Source organism: Clupea harengus, chromosome 7, assembly GCF_900700415.2.
Source record: "Clupea harengus chromosome 7, Ch_v2.0.2, whole genome shotgun sequence".
Lineage (NCBI taxonomy): Eukaryota > Metazoa > Chordata > Actinopteri > Clupeiformes > Clupeidae > Clupea > Clupea harengus.
The window spans coordinates 15,408,900-15,429,884 of NC_045158.1; the positions used below are offsets into that span (position 1 = coordinate 15,408,900).

Here is a 20,985-nt window from a genome sequence, read left to right on the forward strand (position 1 = left end):
TTTAATGTGGAAGGCAAAGAAGTATAGATGAGAAATTGCCTTCCATTTGCCCTCCAAAGGAGTGGATGTGACTTCAATGCTGGCACAGATTTTGCTTCTAGAGGTGTCTGGTTGAAAAGCCATCTGTGAATGGACATTAATTTGAAAGAGAACAGAAGGCCCTGAAAGGCTGGACAGTCATTAAAAAGCAATTTCAACAGAGAAAATGTAGCCTGACAGCTGAGAAAATGTCAGATGTTCCTCCTTAGTTTAATCAAAGACTAAAAATGAATCTGTTATAAATAAAATAATGTTCAAGAAAGACACTACAAATACTGAGCTAGAATTGGTCATCTCACAAATATTACATCCATCACGTTGCAGCAAGTTTGACTAAGACTTGTCAGTTGACAAAATAGGTTGTCAATCACCATACCCACACATCATAAAACCATTCAAAACCATGCCTTCCCTCCTCCCTACACCTACTGGAGAAGAATTCAAATATGTTTTTACAAACATATGCAAAAGCCCCTTCAGAAAACTGCATTCCAATTTTAATAAATTCTGCTCCATCCTTTTCCAAAAAGCCTTTTCAGTGTGGCACAGCACTGGCCTGTCATCCAGATCCTCACACATGATGTATTGTGGCAAGCCCATACAAATGGCTTGCTCGATCGACATTCCCCACAGCGCACGCGGGGCTCATGTACTTTTCGTAAGTTGTCAGAGCCGCAGCATTGCTTGGTCCTTGGCCAGCATAGTGCCATTGTGTCTGGCTGGGGCCTGCTTTAGGAAGCGGGGATGAGAGATCTGGGACATTGCGATCCCTTTTGAACAAAAGGAAAAAGGCGGATGGGGGAGAAAGGGGAGGATGGCCACGAGTCCAATTTTTTTGTTATCGTTTGTCGTGATTTCATTTTTCTATTCTATCACGGCTGAAAAAATAGCCACTGATCAGACTCAGATTGTAGCACACAGGATGGAAGTCTTGCATCACACTAACACACGCTATGACAGTGGGCAGATACACTAACATAAGGCAGGGCTAAGGCATTACACATCAAATGCACACAGACAAAATAATAACAGGTTCTCGCGCTAATACAGGACACAAAGGGGAAGGCATAATCACATTCATCTAGAACGATCCCACCACCAAGTCCCCCACCCCAGGCATTATGGAGGCAAACAATGTAAAGCCTCGTCACTCACAGCAGCACACAGAAACACTGCAGTACCCCTGCACACTGCATAGTCGCCCACCCACCCACCCAAGTCGTTAGCTGTCCCCAGCAACCATAACACAGGTCCCTGTGGAACGATGGAGCGGACACGGTTGCCCCCAGCACCCCCGCAGTGGAACGATGGAAGGCAGGAAAACGGTCCGCAAAAAGTCCATGAGGTCTTGGGGAGACAAGCAAAGCAAAGGCAGGTTAGTGGCCCTCCTGATGACCACTGTGGCACGGAGGACCCTCAGGCAGCAGCAGGGACGTAGAGCCTCCGACCTGGCAGCAGTGGCACAGACTGCTCCCCTCTGTCAATAACAATGCAGAAGACCCCAGGCTGTTATGGCAATGCCGGAGTCACCTCTGGTCAGCAGCAGTGATACAAGAGACCCTGGGGCGTCAGCAGCCCACTCTGACTGGCTGCGACGGTGACATGTTTATCTCTCTGGCTGACGACCCCAAGGCTGAGAACCCTGGCTGTCATTTTATGGTGTAGCATTCCCTCTGGCTGGGCGAACTGATGCGGAGACCCCTCTGGCTTTCTCCGCTGTGACAGGGGTGCCACAGCCTCAGCACCCAGACAGAGCATGGCTTTGGTCGGCAGATGCGGCAGACATCAGGTGCTTTCTCACTGTAGCATTCTCGGTCTAAGCAGTCAGCGGTATCTTCCAGCTAGCTTTCTGCAGGCAATGGTGCTGTGCAAGTCCATCGCAGGTGTGTGACGAGAATGCTGCATAGGACCTAACAGGGCTGACCAGGAGACCTTCATCAAAAGCAGGTAACATCTTCAAGGCCAGGCCCTCCGGGCATCAGGTATGCTTAGTGTTTTAGTGGAGGTCCAGGATCTCTCCCTTCAGTCCTCCATTGGGCGCCAACCCACCTCTGACACCAATGTATGTAGCGAGTTGGCCCAGAGGAACGGAGGCTGACACAAAGATCTCTGGTTATATGGCAGGGTCCTGAGTCCCATACATCACTCAATCTTGGGACTGCTATTTATTGGGCACTGAACAGACACAGAATGCAGCACACAGGATGGATGTCTTATGTGGAAGTAACAAACACCATGACGGTGGAAGGATACGTCAACACAAGGCAAGGCTTAACTAAGGCATTAAACTCACACAGAAAAAAAGATTACTATTAAGTTACTCACACTAATACAGGACACAAAAGGGAAGCCACATTAACCCTGACAGACCCCACCACCAAGTCCCCCATCCAAAGCATTATGGAGGTAAACTATGTACAGCCTTGTCTTTCACATAAAAACACAGAAGCGCTGGGTCATGATGCCCTGTCAGTGCAGGGCCCATGGAATCGTCCTAACCCCACCCCTGCCTGCAGGACTCCAGCTTATAGACACAAGATCTGTACAGCTGAGCAGACAAGAGTAGTCCTGAACAGGAAGACATGTCATCATTTGGAAAGTTCCATTTTGTTGCCTCGTGACAGCCAGATGGCATCACCACATGGTGGAAGCCATATGCTTCTGCTCATTTTTGCTGAGGACCTCTATGTCAAAGCTGTCACCTCACGACCAATCGTGTATGTAGGGGAACACAGCCTGCAGTGCATGTCAATATCCTTTCTAAGAGAACCTGTATCCCACGGTACAGTCCAGATACTCGTTTACATCTGGAGCTGATCCTCCACAGTGTGTTCTGCTTTTACAAGCACAGCCAAGGCAGTTTGCAGCTCTTTCACGATAGTGACTTGTGTGGTAATTGTGATGGCCGTGAAATTACTATTTTTTCAGTCCCAGTTCATGCGTAGGCCGAACTCTCTTTTTTAAATTTAAGTTGGTTCAGCATATCTTTTCCTCTGTTCTTCTGACCGATTCACACAGATGCTTAATGCCACGGCAGTCCATTAACTTCATTCTGATGGCCTGTCAACAAAGTCAATAATTTGAGTCTGTATACACCCCTATATCAATCAATATGGCTGTATTGTATTTTATTAATATGCCATAATGAAGCCAGTTAGTTACACATGTTGTAGAAACCGTGAGTATTTCATACTAAGACATCACCTGATCCCTTGGAAGGAGATGTATGCACCGTTTGGGGGCTCAGCCTACAATAATACTACTGACTGTATACAGGAAAAATAATTGAAAAAGCTAACAGGCCTGGTTTGTTATTTTCACACAGAGTATTATCTTTTGTTACCATTTTAAAAAAATGGCCGCATCTAAACATCATGTTAATGACAGTTTGTGATTAATGGTTTTGCATAGAAGTCAAACGGCTGCTTCTGTTCAGGGTAAATAGTTCTTGGCTAAGTTAACAAAAAATAAAGACCAGGCAATGTTAAACCGACTGTAAAATATCTAATCAGCATGATTTGTGCAGCCATGGTTGCCAGCTGACTGGCTCTCTCCCCCAGCCATATAATACTTATATTCAGTGAGTACATACCATCACGGCAGCATAGAGCACATCATACCATGCCCAGATGGATAAGAGTGATGGACATGACTGTAGTTCAAGTCGACTGAGCACTGAACATCTCGGGGCTGCTGAAGCATTGGAGCCTGCTGGCAATACCCTCTTGTCTATTGCCTGCAGTGGAGCTCAAGTGCTAAGAAGTCTGCCAGCTGTGTGTGCAGCTCATAGCATAAAGAGGGGAGGGGGGGGGGATCCTAACTCCCTCAAAAGATCTGGCGCACAAAATGGATGAGCAGGTGGCAGACATGGGAGACACACATGGGAGATGCCTTCCCGATCTGCCCGATAATGAGGAGGTGACAACGCTTCTGGCAGCCTGACCCAGTCCTCCCCCCAACACAACCCCCAGGTAAAGATCAGGAGCTTGATTGTGCTCTTGATGTGACCACAGACGCACTCTTTATGCCAGACGGTGATGACCCACTGCTTTTTTCTTTGCAAGGACATGATGCCCTGCCATGAGTGACAGTGATGCATAATCCTCAAAGCAGCCCCTGTCTGATTGATTCTGGACAGGCAGTAATCTACCCTGCTGCACATCCCAACGGCCAGTTCTGCCAGGCTGACTTGTGATGACTGAATGCTGTATTGCGAGGGTTTTGTCTCTGCCAGTAGTTTTTTTTCTTTTTTCTTTTTTCTTTTTTAACTCTCCCACCTCTACAATCCCATCTGGACTTTTCGAGGAGTTGTCAGTGGCATCACTCCTTGCAACTCTTATCAAACAAAACACTGGCCCTAGATCGCAGGATTTTCAATGCGAAGAGATGGAGTTCAGACTGGATTGGCTCCTTGCTGATGAATGTGCAATTGCTGTACCTTCGGAAGCCAAACCACCAAACACATTTTTTGCACATTTAAACTTAGATAACTACAGATTGGAACCTTGAGGTGGCCACAGTCTTAATTCATAAATTGCATACTCAAGTCAATTAAGTCCAACAATAAAATCTCCTCAGATCGGTTTCTGTCAGTGGCTCACAGTGCAATTGATGTGTGTTTGAGTAGCACATTTTTTTTTTTAAACAATATAAATGGTTTCTCTTCCTCTCCCACGAGACCTTATCAAACCTGTAATGATACTCATCCAGTTCTACCAAATATCCTTGTTCTCAAGTCCTTGGAGCGCTTTTAGTCTCTGTATTAATCTACAAAAGCAAAGGAACACTGGCACCTCTTGTCAGATTTACGAGGACCAAACAGCCGGACAGATTTAGAGCTGATCTGAAGACCCACTTCTCACTGTTACAACTTCACATCTCTCAGCAATGAAGAGGAATTGATGGGTAGAACAAAAGAACACACAGTAAATAAACATGCCCATGGAATCCACCATCTGATTATGACCATGTCACATGCTACCATTTCAATCTCTCCTGTATTGCTCCCAGTTATCTATAGCCAGAAGCTGTGAAAGGTTAGTTAAACTGAAATGGGTTATTTAATGAAATGGGGCAAAAGATTTGAAGCAGGGGGAGAGCAAATAAGATCCTTCTAAAAAAACATTAGAGGGCTGCGCACTGCTGTGTGTTCTGCATTCAAAGGTAGATTTTTTCTTTGAATAAATAGGCAGGAATCAAAGTCAGCCATCGGGTTATGGGAACATTCCATATAGTGCCTTGCATAAGTATTCACCCCCTTGGATGTTTTACCATTTTATTGCTTTTATAAATCAATCATAGTCAATATAAGTTGGCTTTTTTGACAAAAGAAATTATAAAAAAAAACCTCTTTAATGTCAAAGTGAAAACCGATTTCTTCACAGTAATATCGATTCAATAAAAAGATGTAATGTAAAATAAGTGATTGCATAAATATTCACCCCCTTTAAAGTGACTGACCTAATTCAACACAGGTCCAGCCAATTGGTGCTAGTCGTCTCACAATTAGTGAAATTGGGATCAGTGTGCAGTGAATGTGTCTCAAGTGATTGTAGTATAACAACACATGTGTCTGGAAGGTCCATTCACTGGTTAATCAGTATTCCTGGCTACCGTTACACCATGAAGACAAAAGAACACTTCAAGCAACTCAGAGAAAAGATTATTGAAAAGTATAAATCAGGGGAAGGACACAAAAAAATGTCCAAGGCACTAAACATCCCCTGGAGTTCTGTTAAATCCATCATCAAGAAATGGAAGGAATATGGCACATGTGTAAATCTGCCTAGAGCAGGCGGTCCTCACAAACTGAGTGACCATGCAAGAAGGAGACTAGTGAGAGAGGCCACCAAGACACCTATGACTACTCTGGAGGAGTTACAAGCTTCAGCAGCTGAGATGGGAGAGACTCTGCATACAACAACTGTTGCCCGGGTTCTTCACCAATCAAAGCTTTATGGAAGAGAGCCACTGTTGAAGAAAACTCATATTAAATCTCGACTAGAATTCGGCAAAAGGAATGTGGGAGACTCCATGCTCAAGTGGAAGAAAGTTCTGTGGTCTGATGAGACCAAAGTGGAGCTTTTTGGCCATCAGACAAGACGCTATGTTTGGCGAACACCAGACACTGCACATCACCACAAACGCGCCATCCCCACTGTGAAGCATGGTGGTGGCAGCACCATGCTGTGGGGATGCTTCTCGGCAGCCGGCCCTGGAAAGCTTGAAAAGATAGAGGGTAAAATGAATGCAGCAAAATATAGGGAAATCCTGAAGAACAATCTAATTCTATCTGCAAGAAAACAACGGCTTGGGAGACATTTATTTTCCAGCAAGACAATGACCCGAAGCATACAGCGAAAGCTACACAGAAATGGTTTAAAGACAACAAGGTGAATGTTCTGGAGTGGCCGAGTCAAAGCCCAGACCTAAATCCAATAGAGAATTTGTGGCTGGACTTGAAAAGGGCTGTTCACGCCTGATCCCCGCGCAACCTGACAGAGCTTTGGCAGTTTTGCAAAGAAGAATGGACTAAAATTGCAGTGTCCAGATGTGCAAGCCTGATTGAGACCTATCCACACAGATTCAGTGCTGTGATTGCAGCCAAATGTTTATCTACTAAATACTGACTTGAAGGGGGAGAATATTTATGCAATCACTTATTTTACATTACATATTTTTATTTAATTGACATTACTTTGTAGAAATCTGTTTTCCCTTTGACATTAAAGAGGGTTTTGCAATTTTTTTTGTCAAAAAAGCCAACTTATATTGACTATGATTGATTTATAAAAGCAATAAAAGGGTAAAACCTCCAGGGGGGTGAATACTTATGCAAGGCACTGTAACTATGAGCTTTAAAGCCAGTTATCATTGTGGATCTCCTATCATGTTTGAATAGAAATAAGGGGCTGATTTATATTAAGAGATTTGCTCTTTGTTGACGAATCAGTGAACTGATGTTGCACTTTCTCCCACACCTGTTCATGTCCACTGTTTTGTAGAAAAAGCTCTGCTTCCTTAGCTTGCCTTAATACCCAATACAATTAAAATTCACATAGACCCTGCTGAAAACCATTGCACCTAATCTCACCCATCTGTCTAATGTATTTCAAGTGGGATTTTAACATATGTCACTGTTGAGTACAAATATGTGGGCTTTACCTTCCAGCCTCCACAGATGCTATCCCTGCTTAGTATCGCCATGACCCCGTTATATATTATTTGATGAGGATTTTTTTTTTAAGACAAGAATTCCCAGATTTGTATATCATTTCGTAACAGACATCAGATGTCTGTTTTTTTAAGGATTTCCTTTATGAAATGTATTGATCTGGTTGAATTTTTAATTTTGTACGCCATTTTATGTTGATAGAAGACTGTCCCTCTAGACACATGACAAGTGCAGTATTTTGAGGGTTTACGTTTGATCAGAGGTTTGGTTATGGAAGAATCAGTACCAGACGGGATAGCTCAGGTACAACTAACTTTTACACCTATAATGCAACAATCTTTTTAAGAACAGCTTTAAGATCTACTATTAAGCTTGAAGCAGTCATATAGAACACTGCTAAATAATCTTCACATACGTGGCTATGAATTTTCAAAATGTTTACATTTGACTCCTAAGAACCATTTCATTGGATAATGTTATCCCAGTCTGCATTGAAACAGCAGCCTAACAGTCTATTCAACAGCCTACTCAAGGACTTGGAATTCTGCATTAGCCATTGCACCACTGGTAAGTCTGTTTGCAGAATAGTCAATATATACATCTTTAGAAATGGATACATTTGTGAAGTATGTGATAAAGAATCTGGTCCCCACACACCCTCACAGCAATTTCATACATGATAAACTCTACTGGCCCACTGGCAGGAAGTCTTTCAAAGTAACCTAAAACCTCCAGTGAATGCCATTAAAAAAAAAAAAAAAAAATCCCAAAACTAAACTACAATAATGAATATTAATAATATTCAATAATTGAATACTAGCACTCATTTCACGTATCTGTGTAAAAACACAGCTATAATGACCCTTGCACCATGTGGAATGCCTTGTTCTCTCTGTAATGTGTCAAGTACTCTGTTCCATATTCAGATTGGTGCAGATGTTTGGGTATGGACTCAACTACAAAGAAAGGCATTTACAAACTTAGTGGAATTATGGAAAAGTCAGAAATAAATGGCTTATTGGGCTTTATTATGTACAAATAAAATTACACAATCCCCACTGGACATGAAGATAGCTGTTCCAGACAAGATGTTGAGGGTGAGTGACCTGTGTGATAAAAGCAAAGAGATTGTCGTCAGAGAGGCTAGTCACTTTCATTCAACATCCAAGTGCCATCAATACAGCAAACCTATTTAAGATGCATTATAAGTGGCTTTCTCCAACCTCTTGACTTATTCAAACACAACATAACAGGGACATAGAAGATGTAGTAAGTGTTTCTTATTGACAAAAAGTAAAATGTGTCTCGATTTATAATGATGCAACTAACGTTTTCATAAACAGTGTTTCCCAATTTTACTATGCGTTTTACCCTTTTTGTTTCAGCTCATTTGTATACATGTCTTACATGTGAGGGGCCTCTTTTGCAAGTGACTGCTTTTTGAACAATTTAGAGACTAATTTTTTTTCTCCAAACACCACTATTGAATGCATTTCATGGGAAAATTCCATTTGCTGCATGTAAATGGTCAAGTATTCACCAATTCGCTATAGTTGAATGTTACCCAACTAAACTCTCGCTGGAAGGTTTTTGATACAGGCACACATGCCATTTCAAATTCTGTACGTTGCTGTGCAAGATTCATTTAGAGCTGTACAATTAATTTATTACAATTCCTTCACTTAAAATTTCAGCAATTCCTCTCAGGTTCTAGTTTGCCAATAGTTTCAACAGATTAAATCTGGACAGGTCAACCCCGTCCAATAACCATGTGGTACACTTCAGCAAAAGGAAACTAGACTGCAAATAAACTGCCTGCAAAAACAGGTTGAATTCTCACCTTGTAGGACATGTTTCAAGGCCCAGTTTACTTCTTCAGGATTTGGTGCCTCACAACAATGAAGGGGAATGCAAATCCACTGCCGAAGAACACCACCATCATGCCCAACAGCCTCCACTTATTTTCCACTGAGAATGGAAGATTCTGTGAAACAGGAGAAGAGTCAATATATAACATTTTAGTAATGCAGACAAATGACATATGGGGCTAACCATTTCTACAATAGTCTGATCAAATGTTATTACTTCGCCGTTGAAATCTGCAAGGTCACTTTCAGTGTCAGTTTAGGCCAGGAACTAATAATAATAACTAAATTCTGCAAATAGCCCAGGTCCATGACTGACTTAGACTCTTGCTATTACATTGTCAGTGTATGTGCCAAATAACTGAAACAGCAAATAGTAAAGACCTCACACAGGCCAAACGTCTCGCAGGGAAATAACGTTATGTTAGCTAGCAGGTTTGCCAGGCTCAGCTGAAGCTATGGCACTAACATTAGCTAACTATTCTACCAAACTCATACAATATTCCAAAACCAGGTTCGGTCAAACATCCGTCTGCGTTTGTGTCAGAAGCCCTGACGTTAACTAATTTAATGCAGCAAAGTGCCAACTGTTGTGTTTTAGTGGTGACATGCATATGTTACCCTACTCACCGTTAACTTCCTTAGCAAGGTCAACATTATGCCATCACCTAACGTTTGTTATCCTAGTTTAGCTAATGTCGAATCAAGCCAAGTTAATATTTCATATCAGACTAGTATGCAAGTGTAGATGACATATTAACAAGTAACGTTAGGTTAACTTCCGACAGGGTCAGGTATATGTACCAAAGTCCCTTGTAACGTCTCTACGGACGTGTTAGCGAATCGCTTTCGCTAGCGAGCTATAAAATGCTAACCACCGCTAGCATTACAAAGCTCAAATCAACAGAACTAGGAGACCAAACACAGAAATCCACACGATGTTCTGTGTCAGACCCCTATTTGAACCAAGAAAGTCATGTTGATGTCTGCTTAACGTCTCGCTAATTCATGTTAGATAGTTAGCTAACTAGCTACCATAGCTAGGAAAATGACCTCCACCGGTTAATACTAAAGCGAGGCCACCATGATTCCCTGCTCCCTTTTCTTTTTGAAATAACTGGTGAAATTGTAGTAAATTAAATACCTGTCCTGGTCCCTCTCCGTAGTGAGAGGCACGGACTGCTGAGGTTGTAAATCGCCGAACTGCCTGGCCCAACATGTTGACTTATAATCGCCTCTATTCAATTCGGAAAATACGTGCGACCTTCTTTCTTGAGCAGGGAAGAGAGAAACAATGTCTTATGGGTAATCAGAAATGTCAGGGTGTTCATGGGAAATGCAGTCCTTATAGAGGGAGTGGTGGGTTATACAAGGTTGCCCATTGGTAAAGAGTCTTCGTCAGTTGAGAGTGTGTGTTCACTGATTGTCAGTTCTCCAGTTCAAGTGTTTTGTTTATCTGTGTACTTAGCTAACTGTCACCAAGTATAAGTTTGTTCGAGATATGGACATTTTAAGCTACACACCCTTAGCTGTTATGGCTATCAGATCACTAGCAGAAAAGAAAAAATGATTTGGTAGGATTGATTGACACATTATTACTGTGCCTCTGATTTTTCCTTGTGAAAAGATCTATCAGTTACAGTCTGATGTTAACATGGCAAAGCCTCTTACAATCTGTGTCTTACAAAGCTTTAGTGAATATATTTTCTAAATAGCACTAAAAAAGAATCCCCTTTTTAATACACTTAGATGAAATTTACATTAACATCAAAGGGATTTTCTAGATGTGGAACTGAGATAAAATGCTCGGCCATATTTACAGCTGCAGTTTGTTACTCCTCTGGCTCCACTCACTATACTGTGGCATAAAGCTGTTTTGCTGACTCAGATTTATTGCACAGTAAATAATTGAACACTGAAACACTTTAAAACGGGGGTATGATTTGTCTAATTTATCCCCTGGGCTACTTTCAATCTCAGAATATGTGTTTACTTCAGTGTCTTCCAACTGCTGTATCCAAATACTGTGGCTTCGAGAACATTTACAGCAGATCATCCGAAATAACGCCATAATGTGGCATATAGATTGTCTTTGGGATTAAATGCAAAGGAAGTGAGCATTTAATTGGGTATATCAGTTGAATGATATTACTGGTCTTTGCAAACTGAGATCAAAAAAAAGAAAATTATGATTTACGCCTTCTAATCTAGACCTGAGAATGGTACGGTATTGCATTATGCAAAATGAATTGTCATAATGATAGAAAGTGTCACAAATGACCTCCAGTAGCTGATGCACGTAGTCTTCTCACCAGTGCCATATCCATCAGCCTTGGGGTCAAGACTCGGCCAGACACCATCTGTTTGCCCTGTCACTCAGTTGGTTCAGGATGGGACTCAGGATGACGTTGTGTTTGTGGCTCAACCTCAAAACCTCACATACAGTATAATGACAAAGAAACGTTATCAACTTGATGACACAACGCAACACAGACGGCTGTTGTGTTTTTTTTTTGTTTTTGGTGATGTTTGTCATCCTTGTCAGCGTGACTCCATCTGCCATCTCCCCAGTGAGCACTTGTCCCAGTTTATGAGCACATTGTCACATGCCTGCATATGCCATCACATGATCTGTCACCAAAGTCATTGTATCCTGAAGCAGCAAGAGACTGCAAAAGTACGTATAAGACATTCAAATAATAAATCGATTATATGTCTATAGAAGCTAGTTAAAAGGGTGATGGTATACTATATACAGTGATAAACCCTGCTGGCATTCTAACACGTCTTAATACTTGTCTAAAGGCCCAGGCATGCAATCAAGAGATCACCCATGTCCATGACAGCAATGTTGCCTGTAACACAGGGTACTGGTGTATATCTGAGAATATCTCATTCTGTTTCTGATGTAGTTGTTGTTGGTATGCTGTTGTCTGTATATAATGAGACGGAGTTAGCTTCCAGCACACCTTATGCTGTTAGTAAATCTTCTGTAAATTCTAAAGATTATGCAGTTATAAGGGTAGATGGGATGCTGATCATTTTCAGTATATATGCCCCCCCCCCCCCCCCCCGTTTCCTAAGGCCAAAGCAGGTAGAAGACCACTTTATCAGGCAACGCTCCCCCGGAGAAAGCATTAAGAGTGACGGCTTTATCAGCTGTCTCCCAAGGTTAGAGGGGGAATTGGAGTGATGAAAAGCTGGACACTTTCACACTCCCCATTGCCTTGGTCCAGAGAGCAGAATGCACTGTATCCTTGCAAAGGTGCTCACATTGGCAGGCGCGCCAAACACTGTCACACTGGAGATAAGTCTATTCAAAACATTTTGCACTACAAAGGAACACTGAAGAGTGTCATCATTCTCTCTCTATATATATATATATATTTTTATATCTCCTTCTTTCTCTCTCTCTCTCTCTCTCACACACACACACAAACACACACATTTTCAAATGTATGTACTCTCATTCATATATTTGCACAGACATGTTCGGCTTACTGACCTCACAATAGTTATTCCTAACAGCATGGTGTGGCCACTTACATGCACCTGGTATGTTTTGACATAAATCTTTAAAAAGGCACAGAAGAAAATGGTATGTGCTGACTGCTGACCGGTTCCCTGTGGGAAGTCAGGTCTCTGCACTGATCTGAACTGAAAGGTTGAGAAATAAGGCAATTTTTACCTAGAGTCGTCTGCACGCAACATATAAGACACAAACACTCATGTGCATACTCTTGCCAGACATGTTTACACACACACACACACACACACACACACACACACACACACACACACACACACACACACACACACACACACACACACACACACACACACACACAGAGAAAGATAAAGAGAGAGAGAGAGAGAGAGGGAGAACAAAAATCACTAGTTCTCATTGGATGTGTGGGGAAACTTTGAACATCTCCCCAAAGATATAATTTTTAGAGCAAATATCACTGGCATTTTCCCTCAGCCACTCTATGAAGCATGTGCAAAGTGTGCTGTACATAATTTACGCTTGTCGTGTTGGAGTGGTTTGGGATTTCATGCGCATAGAGATAGAGTTATGATTAGATTGTAGATTGAACTGAATCTGATTGAAAATGAATGTAGATTGATTGTGTGGAAATAATGAATATATCCAAGTGACTTAATGGAAAACGTTAATGATCTTTCTGGAGGTAAGAGCAGAATTTATTTGCTGTAGTTCCCTGGAAGGATTTCCCAGATAACAATTAAGTCTTGTCCTGAACTATGCAGTACTTCTTTGTAAGGCAGTGCTCTGACTTTGAGTTAGTGCTGAATTAGTATTCCTCTGTATACCATGAGTTGGGATTGTGACAAGAGGGCCTTGAAATAGGCTACTCCCAGCGGGTTGATTGTGGCAGCTCACAGTAGCACAGCAGAAACTTGGTCTGAGATACTGAGATATCAGCATTTGTTAGTAACTAAGTTGGCCAACCATTTTATGGCAGATGTAGAAAATGAAATGCCTCAACAAGTGAAGTTTGAAATGTCTGCCATAAATACTGTGAGTGAAGTACATTCAGTGTGGGTGGAATTGTGTAGCTGCTGATTTGATTCAGTTGTCATGGACCACAGTGATGTTTCACACATGCCTTTGAGAATTTCAACACGTTACCAAATCAGCGAAGACCACCAGTGCAGGTCTGTATTGGATTAAGTCAAAATCACTTTGTGAGACGGAGGACTTTAATAGCATCAAGTGTGAATGTGCTGTCATAACAGTGAGAAGGGGACAATTTGAAAGAGTGAAAGAGATTAGCGTCTTGCGTTCTGCCAGCTTGAGAGTCACAGCGAGAGAGCCACCTATCAACAGCCCGCTCCCATGTGCATTGCTACCGAACGACCAGCATGTGCAGACCGACCATCTAATGTGCTAATGAATGCTGTCAAGCTGCCACTGATGGCACCCTCGGTGTGGGCATTTAAGAGGCCATACATAATACAACAGATGCAAATACCCTTCCTGCATTGGCTAGTTAGCAGTGGAGAGTCTTTTTCACATTGCTGCTTTAATCATGAAAATTCCCTTTTAGATTGAATTTGTTACTTCCCACCCCATGTTGACTAAAGTGATACTGATACTTCCATTTGATTAACAGCCTGGATGTCTGCCTATAGAGAAATAAACACATTAAGACAAGAGTGTTCTCAAGTGGTTGTTGAGGGCTCTTTGGCTTTGCCTGTAGTTGACCCGTGAGCCTGTGGAGGGCAGTGTTGTGCAGGAGCTTGTTGTCGCAGCTTGCGGAGGCTGAGGCAGCAGAGCTAACATCTTGGGATCAGCGCACCCTTCAAAGTCTGAACAGCCAAGCTTGCAGAAATCATATCAGTAATGCCCTCCGAGCATCTTTCATTGACGGGGCATGACAGGGGGAGCTGGAAATCACGCACCATTCCCAAACAAGGCACCGTGGCAACCGCAATGCATAACATCACATGACAGGTAGTGTTTGTTGCGCCTTCAAACGCTTCATTCAATTGTCAGGCACCTGTCATCTCACCCGCATGTATGCCTCTCACCCCTCCAATCCCCAACTCAACATTATTGCCACCCACCTGCAAGAAAACCCACCATAAAGCCATCTCTCATGATGAGAGAAAGGGGAAGCCAGACGGTGTCCATTATCTTTCTGCCTGATATGGCTCAGGCACATCTCCCCCTAGACCTTTATGAACCATCAGTGGAGTCAGTCAACTCTAGCAGCTGAGACAAGCTCTACCAGCCATTATTAACTCGGAGGAGGAGGGTGGGAAGGAGCAATTCATTCTTTTTTTTTTATTTTTATCTCCATTCTCTACAGATGCATCAGTGCTACAAAGGCGAGAATTAAAAATGACATTTAAAGCTATGCACAATGTCTTTTTTCATCGCCATTATTGTTGTTATTTAAGCAATTTTGGTGGCATTATGAAAATAACAAATTGCCTGCATCATGGTGAAAGAAAAAAAAAAAATCTGAGAGAGGATAGAGCTTTGATTGTTGGTTGTGTGGGTTTAAAACGCCTCATGCCTAAGAGACTGAGAGCATGCTTTGGTGGTGATTGCTGATCTGACAGTTCTTTCATGGGGAAAGATGAGGCAAAGTCACACACTCTGAAACAGGAATTCATTTTACACTTGCACACACACACACATTGGTATTCATATATCATGATATCAAAGGGTTCTCACCATGATCTCACATAATTTAAAGCAGTTTGCTGCGGATATACATGTCACCCAAAGGATTAGGGATTCTGTTTAATGTACACCACCAGAAACTTCTGGGGAAGACAGGCCCTAGTTCAAGTTTGTTTTGGAGGAGGACTTACAAAGGACTTATCAGCCTCATGGTCACATTAGAAGTGAAGAAGCTCCAATTCTGTTGATATGCTTTCCCTGCGAAGACTGAAGACCTAAATGAAGGCATAAGCACCACTGCCGCAAACAGAAATACTCCAGATTTAGCCTCCCAGTCCATGGAAAAGTTTCTAATAAGCATTCACACAAAGGCTTTTTCTCCCTTGTGTTATTTTTCCTGTTTCCTCCTTGGGTTTTTTATTTTTCAAACACTATCTCCTGCATGCTCAAAGATCAGTCACTCTGTGACAGGGGAATTTGATTTGGAGAGAAAGGCTTGCCTCTCAACCTCTGCGGAAGATTGTGTTAGTCATGCCGATTGTTAGGGGGCAGACTGAGCAGTGTACGCAGGTGGCTTATTCAATGTACATAATGTGCAAGAATGGCTCTGACAGGGGAGAGAGACTGTCACAGTAATTACCCCTGGCAAAGGATCGGCCCCGTAATGCACCAGAAACGTGTTCGAATCTGACACAGGGTTTGTTATTATCAACTGCGACTGCAAATCGCTGATTGTAGCAGTTAAAGCTTTTTTTTGATACAGGGGAGGGATTATATATATATATGCTACCAGACGTCTTCCAGAGATGCTTTGTGCAGATGGGCGAGGAAGAAAAATGGCATCAGATTAAGATCCTGCTGAATGCAGAGATAACTCAGGGAGGTGATAAAGATCTCCACAGTGGGGACTGAGGAGGAGGAAGAGGAGGAGGAGGAGGAGGAGGAGGATGCAAGCAAGATCAGAGTGTGAAGATAGCGGTAAACACACAGTGGCCCCAGCAGAGAGCCAAGGGGTGAGGTGCAACACACACTGACGACGAGAGTGAAGACAACCTGTGGTACAGTCGAGATTGCAGTGACACACAGTCATGCACACAACAATTGGGTGATTGATCTTGAGGGGAAGAATATGTTCCTTAAAGTCCCATCTTCAATGAAACACCATAATTTAGAGGTAACCTCTGAACTTCATCCTGAAGGTACTAGATGTGTCTATGGACAGACACCATGTCGAAGTGCCTTTGCTAGGAAAGAAAACATGAGAACTTGAAAACATTTCACAGAAGGCTTAGACTATATCAATAGGACTGGTGTTCCATACAGTAACATTAGAACAATAGTACAACCTTGGATAGTGAAAGAGCATTTGGCCAAAGAAAATCTATGAGTTTCTCTGTTTTGTTTTGATAGGCATTCTACAGACATCCCCCTTATGAAATAGATGAAGATTTCACCCAAGTGAGTCATCATGATATAATATATGCCTCATGTGTTACACCACCGAATATTACACATTTTGTACTTCATATGCATATTTATTCAGTTTGCCGACACTTTTATCCAAAGCAATGCACATTAAAACTGAGCTATACATTTTATTAGTTTTGTATGCTCTCTGAGAATCAAATCATGACCTTGGTGCTATAACTATCTTGCCTCACCTTATTGTCATTGTGAAAGTTTGCACAATGTGACCATAGTGAGGAAGGTGAAAAAAATATGGTCCTGGTTTTGTGCATGAAATGATTATGGTGTCTGGACTATTACAGCCGAGAAAGTATGAATGTGTCATTGCATTTCAAAATCTGTTCAGATGTGTCAGCCAGTTACAAGCCTTGACAATCACTATTTTATTTCATCCAGAAGTTCTGCTTTCTGAAAGCGTTGATACTTTATTAGAAAATGCTGTGCTGAAAAGGCAAGGCAATTGAGGCAATAACATTTCACACTTATTTTTGTTTGCAAAGCCACTACCCCCTTTGGGGATCTAAAGAAAGGATTGATAACACCCGAATGAGCTTTCACCCCTTGGCTGGAACATATCATTTGACACGCTGGGTCTCATTTCTGTTCAGAGAAGCGCGGGACCTCCGGTCAACCCTCATCTGTTTTTGCTTTTTAAGCTGGAATTTGTGCAAGATGCTCAGGGGCAGCGTCTTTTTCTGAAACTCTTGTATACCCTGTTGTGCGGCTGGGCAATGGGACACGCTACCCACCCAGAAATCTCCCAAATTCCTTGGCGATGCCACAGGGTGAACTCTCCGTCTTTCTCAGTAATACATCTTTTTCTCACTGAATGCTAAGAGAAGCAGGAAGAATGACGCTCCTCGGTGTGAAGGACGGACGGTTAGAGGGCAAAAGTAATAATTTCACCTCAGATGCTTTGCTTTTGAGCGGCACAAGAAGCTACCGTTTTCACCCATATTGAATGCAGGGAGCACACTGAGTGGAAATCACATTTGGTAGGATTGATGTTCCGTGTATATGCATCAGTCTCTGATTGGGATGCACACTCAGTGTCCCCCAGAACAACAGTCTGTCTGCTGCTGCTTCTCCTTCTGCATAGCCACTGTGCAGATTAGATTGGCTCAGGGGCCCCAATCACTGGCGTTCCTCAGAGACACCACTTTTACAGGCACAGAATTAGTAAATGAGTCACACACACACACACACACACACACACGCACACACGCACGCACACACACACATACAGAAGCATGCACACAAACACACACTGGATTTTATTACCAGAGGGGAAAGTGCAGTGCATCCAAGCAAAAGTGGAGATTAACTTAACTTTGACTTTGAGTCGCCACTGCAACAAAAGCCACATATCAAAACATGACATGCATTTATCTAAGTACAGATTGGGGAGCTGGCCAAACAAACTTCAGAGTAGATATACTGTTAGCAGAGACAGTTACAGAGGCACTTGGCACGGAAGTCAATTTAGGGCAACAATCCATCAGCAGGGTATCTTAAGGTAAATAAGAAGTCATTATACACACAAGTTGCATGACTTGAATATAACACCCTGTACAGCGGCCTTGGTTCTGTTTTATTGAGTGTCAAGGTTACCATTCTGACCTTACATTCAAATCAATGGTTACACGGGTAGAATCACTGTCTCTTGTGGCAAGATCTGTGTGTATGAATAATACATTAAAGCTGATTAAAAAAAAATATTCTGAAATAGTCCATTTGTTCCCTGAGCTGCAGAAACATCCATGATTAGAAAAAGTAATGCCACAATGGAATATCAAGGTGGAAAAAAATAAAGGTAGTGTTTTTTTCAAACACATTCTGGAGTTATTGACAGTACTTGACAGCAGAATAGATAGATATAAGATATATTATGTAATGTCACATATATAGCATTAAAAGTTAATTTATTATACGGCTCTTCAGAATGTTCCAAAAAGTACTGTTGATTTGAATGGGCCATCCCAATGTTCGCAGGTGAATATTTCTTGATATTCACCGCTGCGAAAAGATATTGACCGCTGTCATTGGCAACGGGTTTTGTGCTTCTAATTCACATCTTTCATATCATTCCGCAAGTAGTCGGGTCATTTAACGTAACAGACTCATTGTAATTTGAAGTCAGCAAGTAATGGGTTGCTACGCAACACCTGAAAATTAAAAGTTCTATTTGCTTGAAGAACTACTTATTTCTAAACGGGAATCACGAAACGGCAACTAAATCATTAAAAAGAGGTATGTTGGAGGAATGTCTTCTATCGTTTTGGCAAGTAACCGTATAATAAGTGGTGCGCTGCGCGTCGGGGTGCTGTTCGCCCCGTCTGGATTTATTTTTGGATAATGACCTCCGGACAATACATTATCCCTTACATAACATGCTAACCTCAACCTCTTGCTATCGTCCTCCTTTTGGCAGTCCTCTGTTGGGTGTTTCAGCGTTGCATGACTGGGCCTTTACTCCTGGACCTGAGCATCCTGTGAGTGAGTCTATGAGAGTGGATGACCTTCAGAATAAGCACAGTGTTCTGTTTGCTCTGGCTGTCACTTCATTTGCTTGTCTGCCGTCCAGCAAACCGCAGGGACGCTCTCTGAAGACGCCACTTTTTTTTTTCCTGGCCAGCCTGCAGCTGTCACCTAGGGCACCGGCACCTGACTGTACGGCTCTCAAATATTTCATGAGTCTTGGCATAGCCACGCATTAATGATGCATTCGTTGTGTCCGGCTCCCTCAGCACAGACCAATGGCTCACTATCAGCATAGACCATATAGCAAGCAAATGCAGCAGGACAGTCCAGACTATATGCAAAGTCCTAATCTCTGTGGAAAAATATAAACACAATTCCCACAACATTCCTAAATAACACACACTTGCAAGTCAAAGAAACATGATTGTGAACAAATAGACTCTCTTGCTTTTGGACGTGGTCGTTTATTCTGTTCTGTTGGCCGCTAAAGCTGTGACCTTGGAATAGTGTCAGCTATTAAAAAAAAAGCTCTGGCTAAATCATGGCAGTTTATCGTGAGGAGGCTCTAACAGAGCTGTAAATCTGCACCAGGCCCCCCCTTTTACTGTTTCCCTGAAAGACATTTCGCTTTGAACTCGCAAACCACAAAGCGGCTTTATACACTGAAGTGGCCACTTCATTAGCTTAACCTTCCCCTTTCATGACACGGATGGCTCAGTCCCCCCGCATCATCGTCCGGTCGGATGGAGAGCAGTGGCGTGCTCACCAGGGGGTCCCAACCACGCTCTGATTAAAGTATTAACCATGCTTGTCCTGCTGACAATATCCAGTCAATTATGGTAGTAGAAAAGAAATAACAACATCAGTTAGGATACTGGACAAAAAAAAGATAGATACCCCTACGAACCCTGGGTGTTATAGCTTAAGACCCCACCAAGTTACGGAAGAAAAATAAATGACCCACGTCACGAGGTGTTTCAACAGGATGTCAGTCCAACTGAGACTTCACCCCTTCACCCCCTACAGACTTGAAATACCCCATGGGAATGACTGGAGTGTACATCACTTTCTACCCCAGTGAAGCCATTTTGACCTGCTGGCGTCTGTGGTGAGAGAGATACGGGTTCCTCTTAGGGCAACAGGGGACGGCACACAAGACAGGTGGAGATAATCAGGAACACATTCAGTTCACCTATAGGCTTTTTTTCCGCTCAGACAGACTCAAGGCTGGCAATATTCCCAAGCGTGGAATACATGTAATCACATTAAAGCCTGCCCATCAATAACTAAATATTACCTGCTCAAATTACGCCTAGCCTCTGTTGCTAAATTACCGTTGCAGTATCTGCCCCTGTCATAGAACCTGAAATCCTATTTAGAGCGGAAAATCCCATGCTATATGGCTTTTGATAGGATGGAATGTTAAAAAAAAGAGAAAAAAGAGACACCCTGAGCGGCTGGATCATTTACCTCTACCTTCATTCTAAACAGGTCTCGGCTCAGTGACAGGGAAAACAGCACGCAGATGGAATGCCAATGTATAGCTGCGGCGCGAGAGACCCCCATCCTCAAGTGTGCATATGGGGGTGCTTAGCCAGAGCGTGTGAATCACCGCTGGTTGCATTTCATTCCAACGCGATTATACCGGGGGCCATTTACCAAGCAGACACATCCACCGAAAAATCCATTGGCGCGTCAATGAAATTATAACGATGCACTGTGTGTGCGGCGGCACGTTGTGAAATTGAATTGATGTAGGGGGGCTTTTTGGCTCCCGGCCCCATGGATGGAGAGAGGGAGGGGCC

The 20,985-nt window shown here is 42.7% G+C and overlaps 1 long non-coding RNA gene across 1 annotated transcript; it reads right to left on the minus strand.

The window, feature by feature from the left end:
- Positions 1 to 8,220: 8,220 nt before the first annotated feature.
- Positions 8,221 to 10,379, minus strand: LOC105901150. Its single transcript, XR_001162414.3, has 3 exons — positions 10,223 to 10,379; positions 9,054 to 9,197; positions 8,221 to 8,319 (listed from the first exon to the last, which is right to left on the minus strand). It is a non-coding gene; the product is annotated as an uncharacterized LOC105901150 (long non-coding RNA).
- Between the last annotated feature and the right edge of the window lie 10,606 nt (positions 10,380 to 20,985).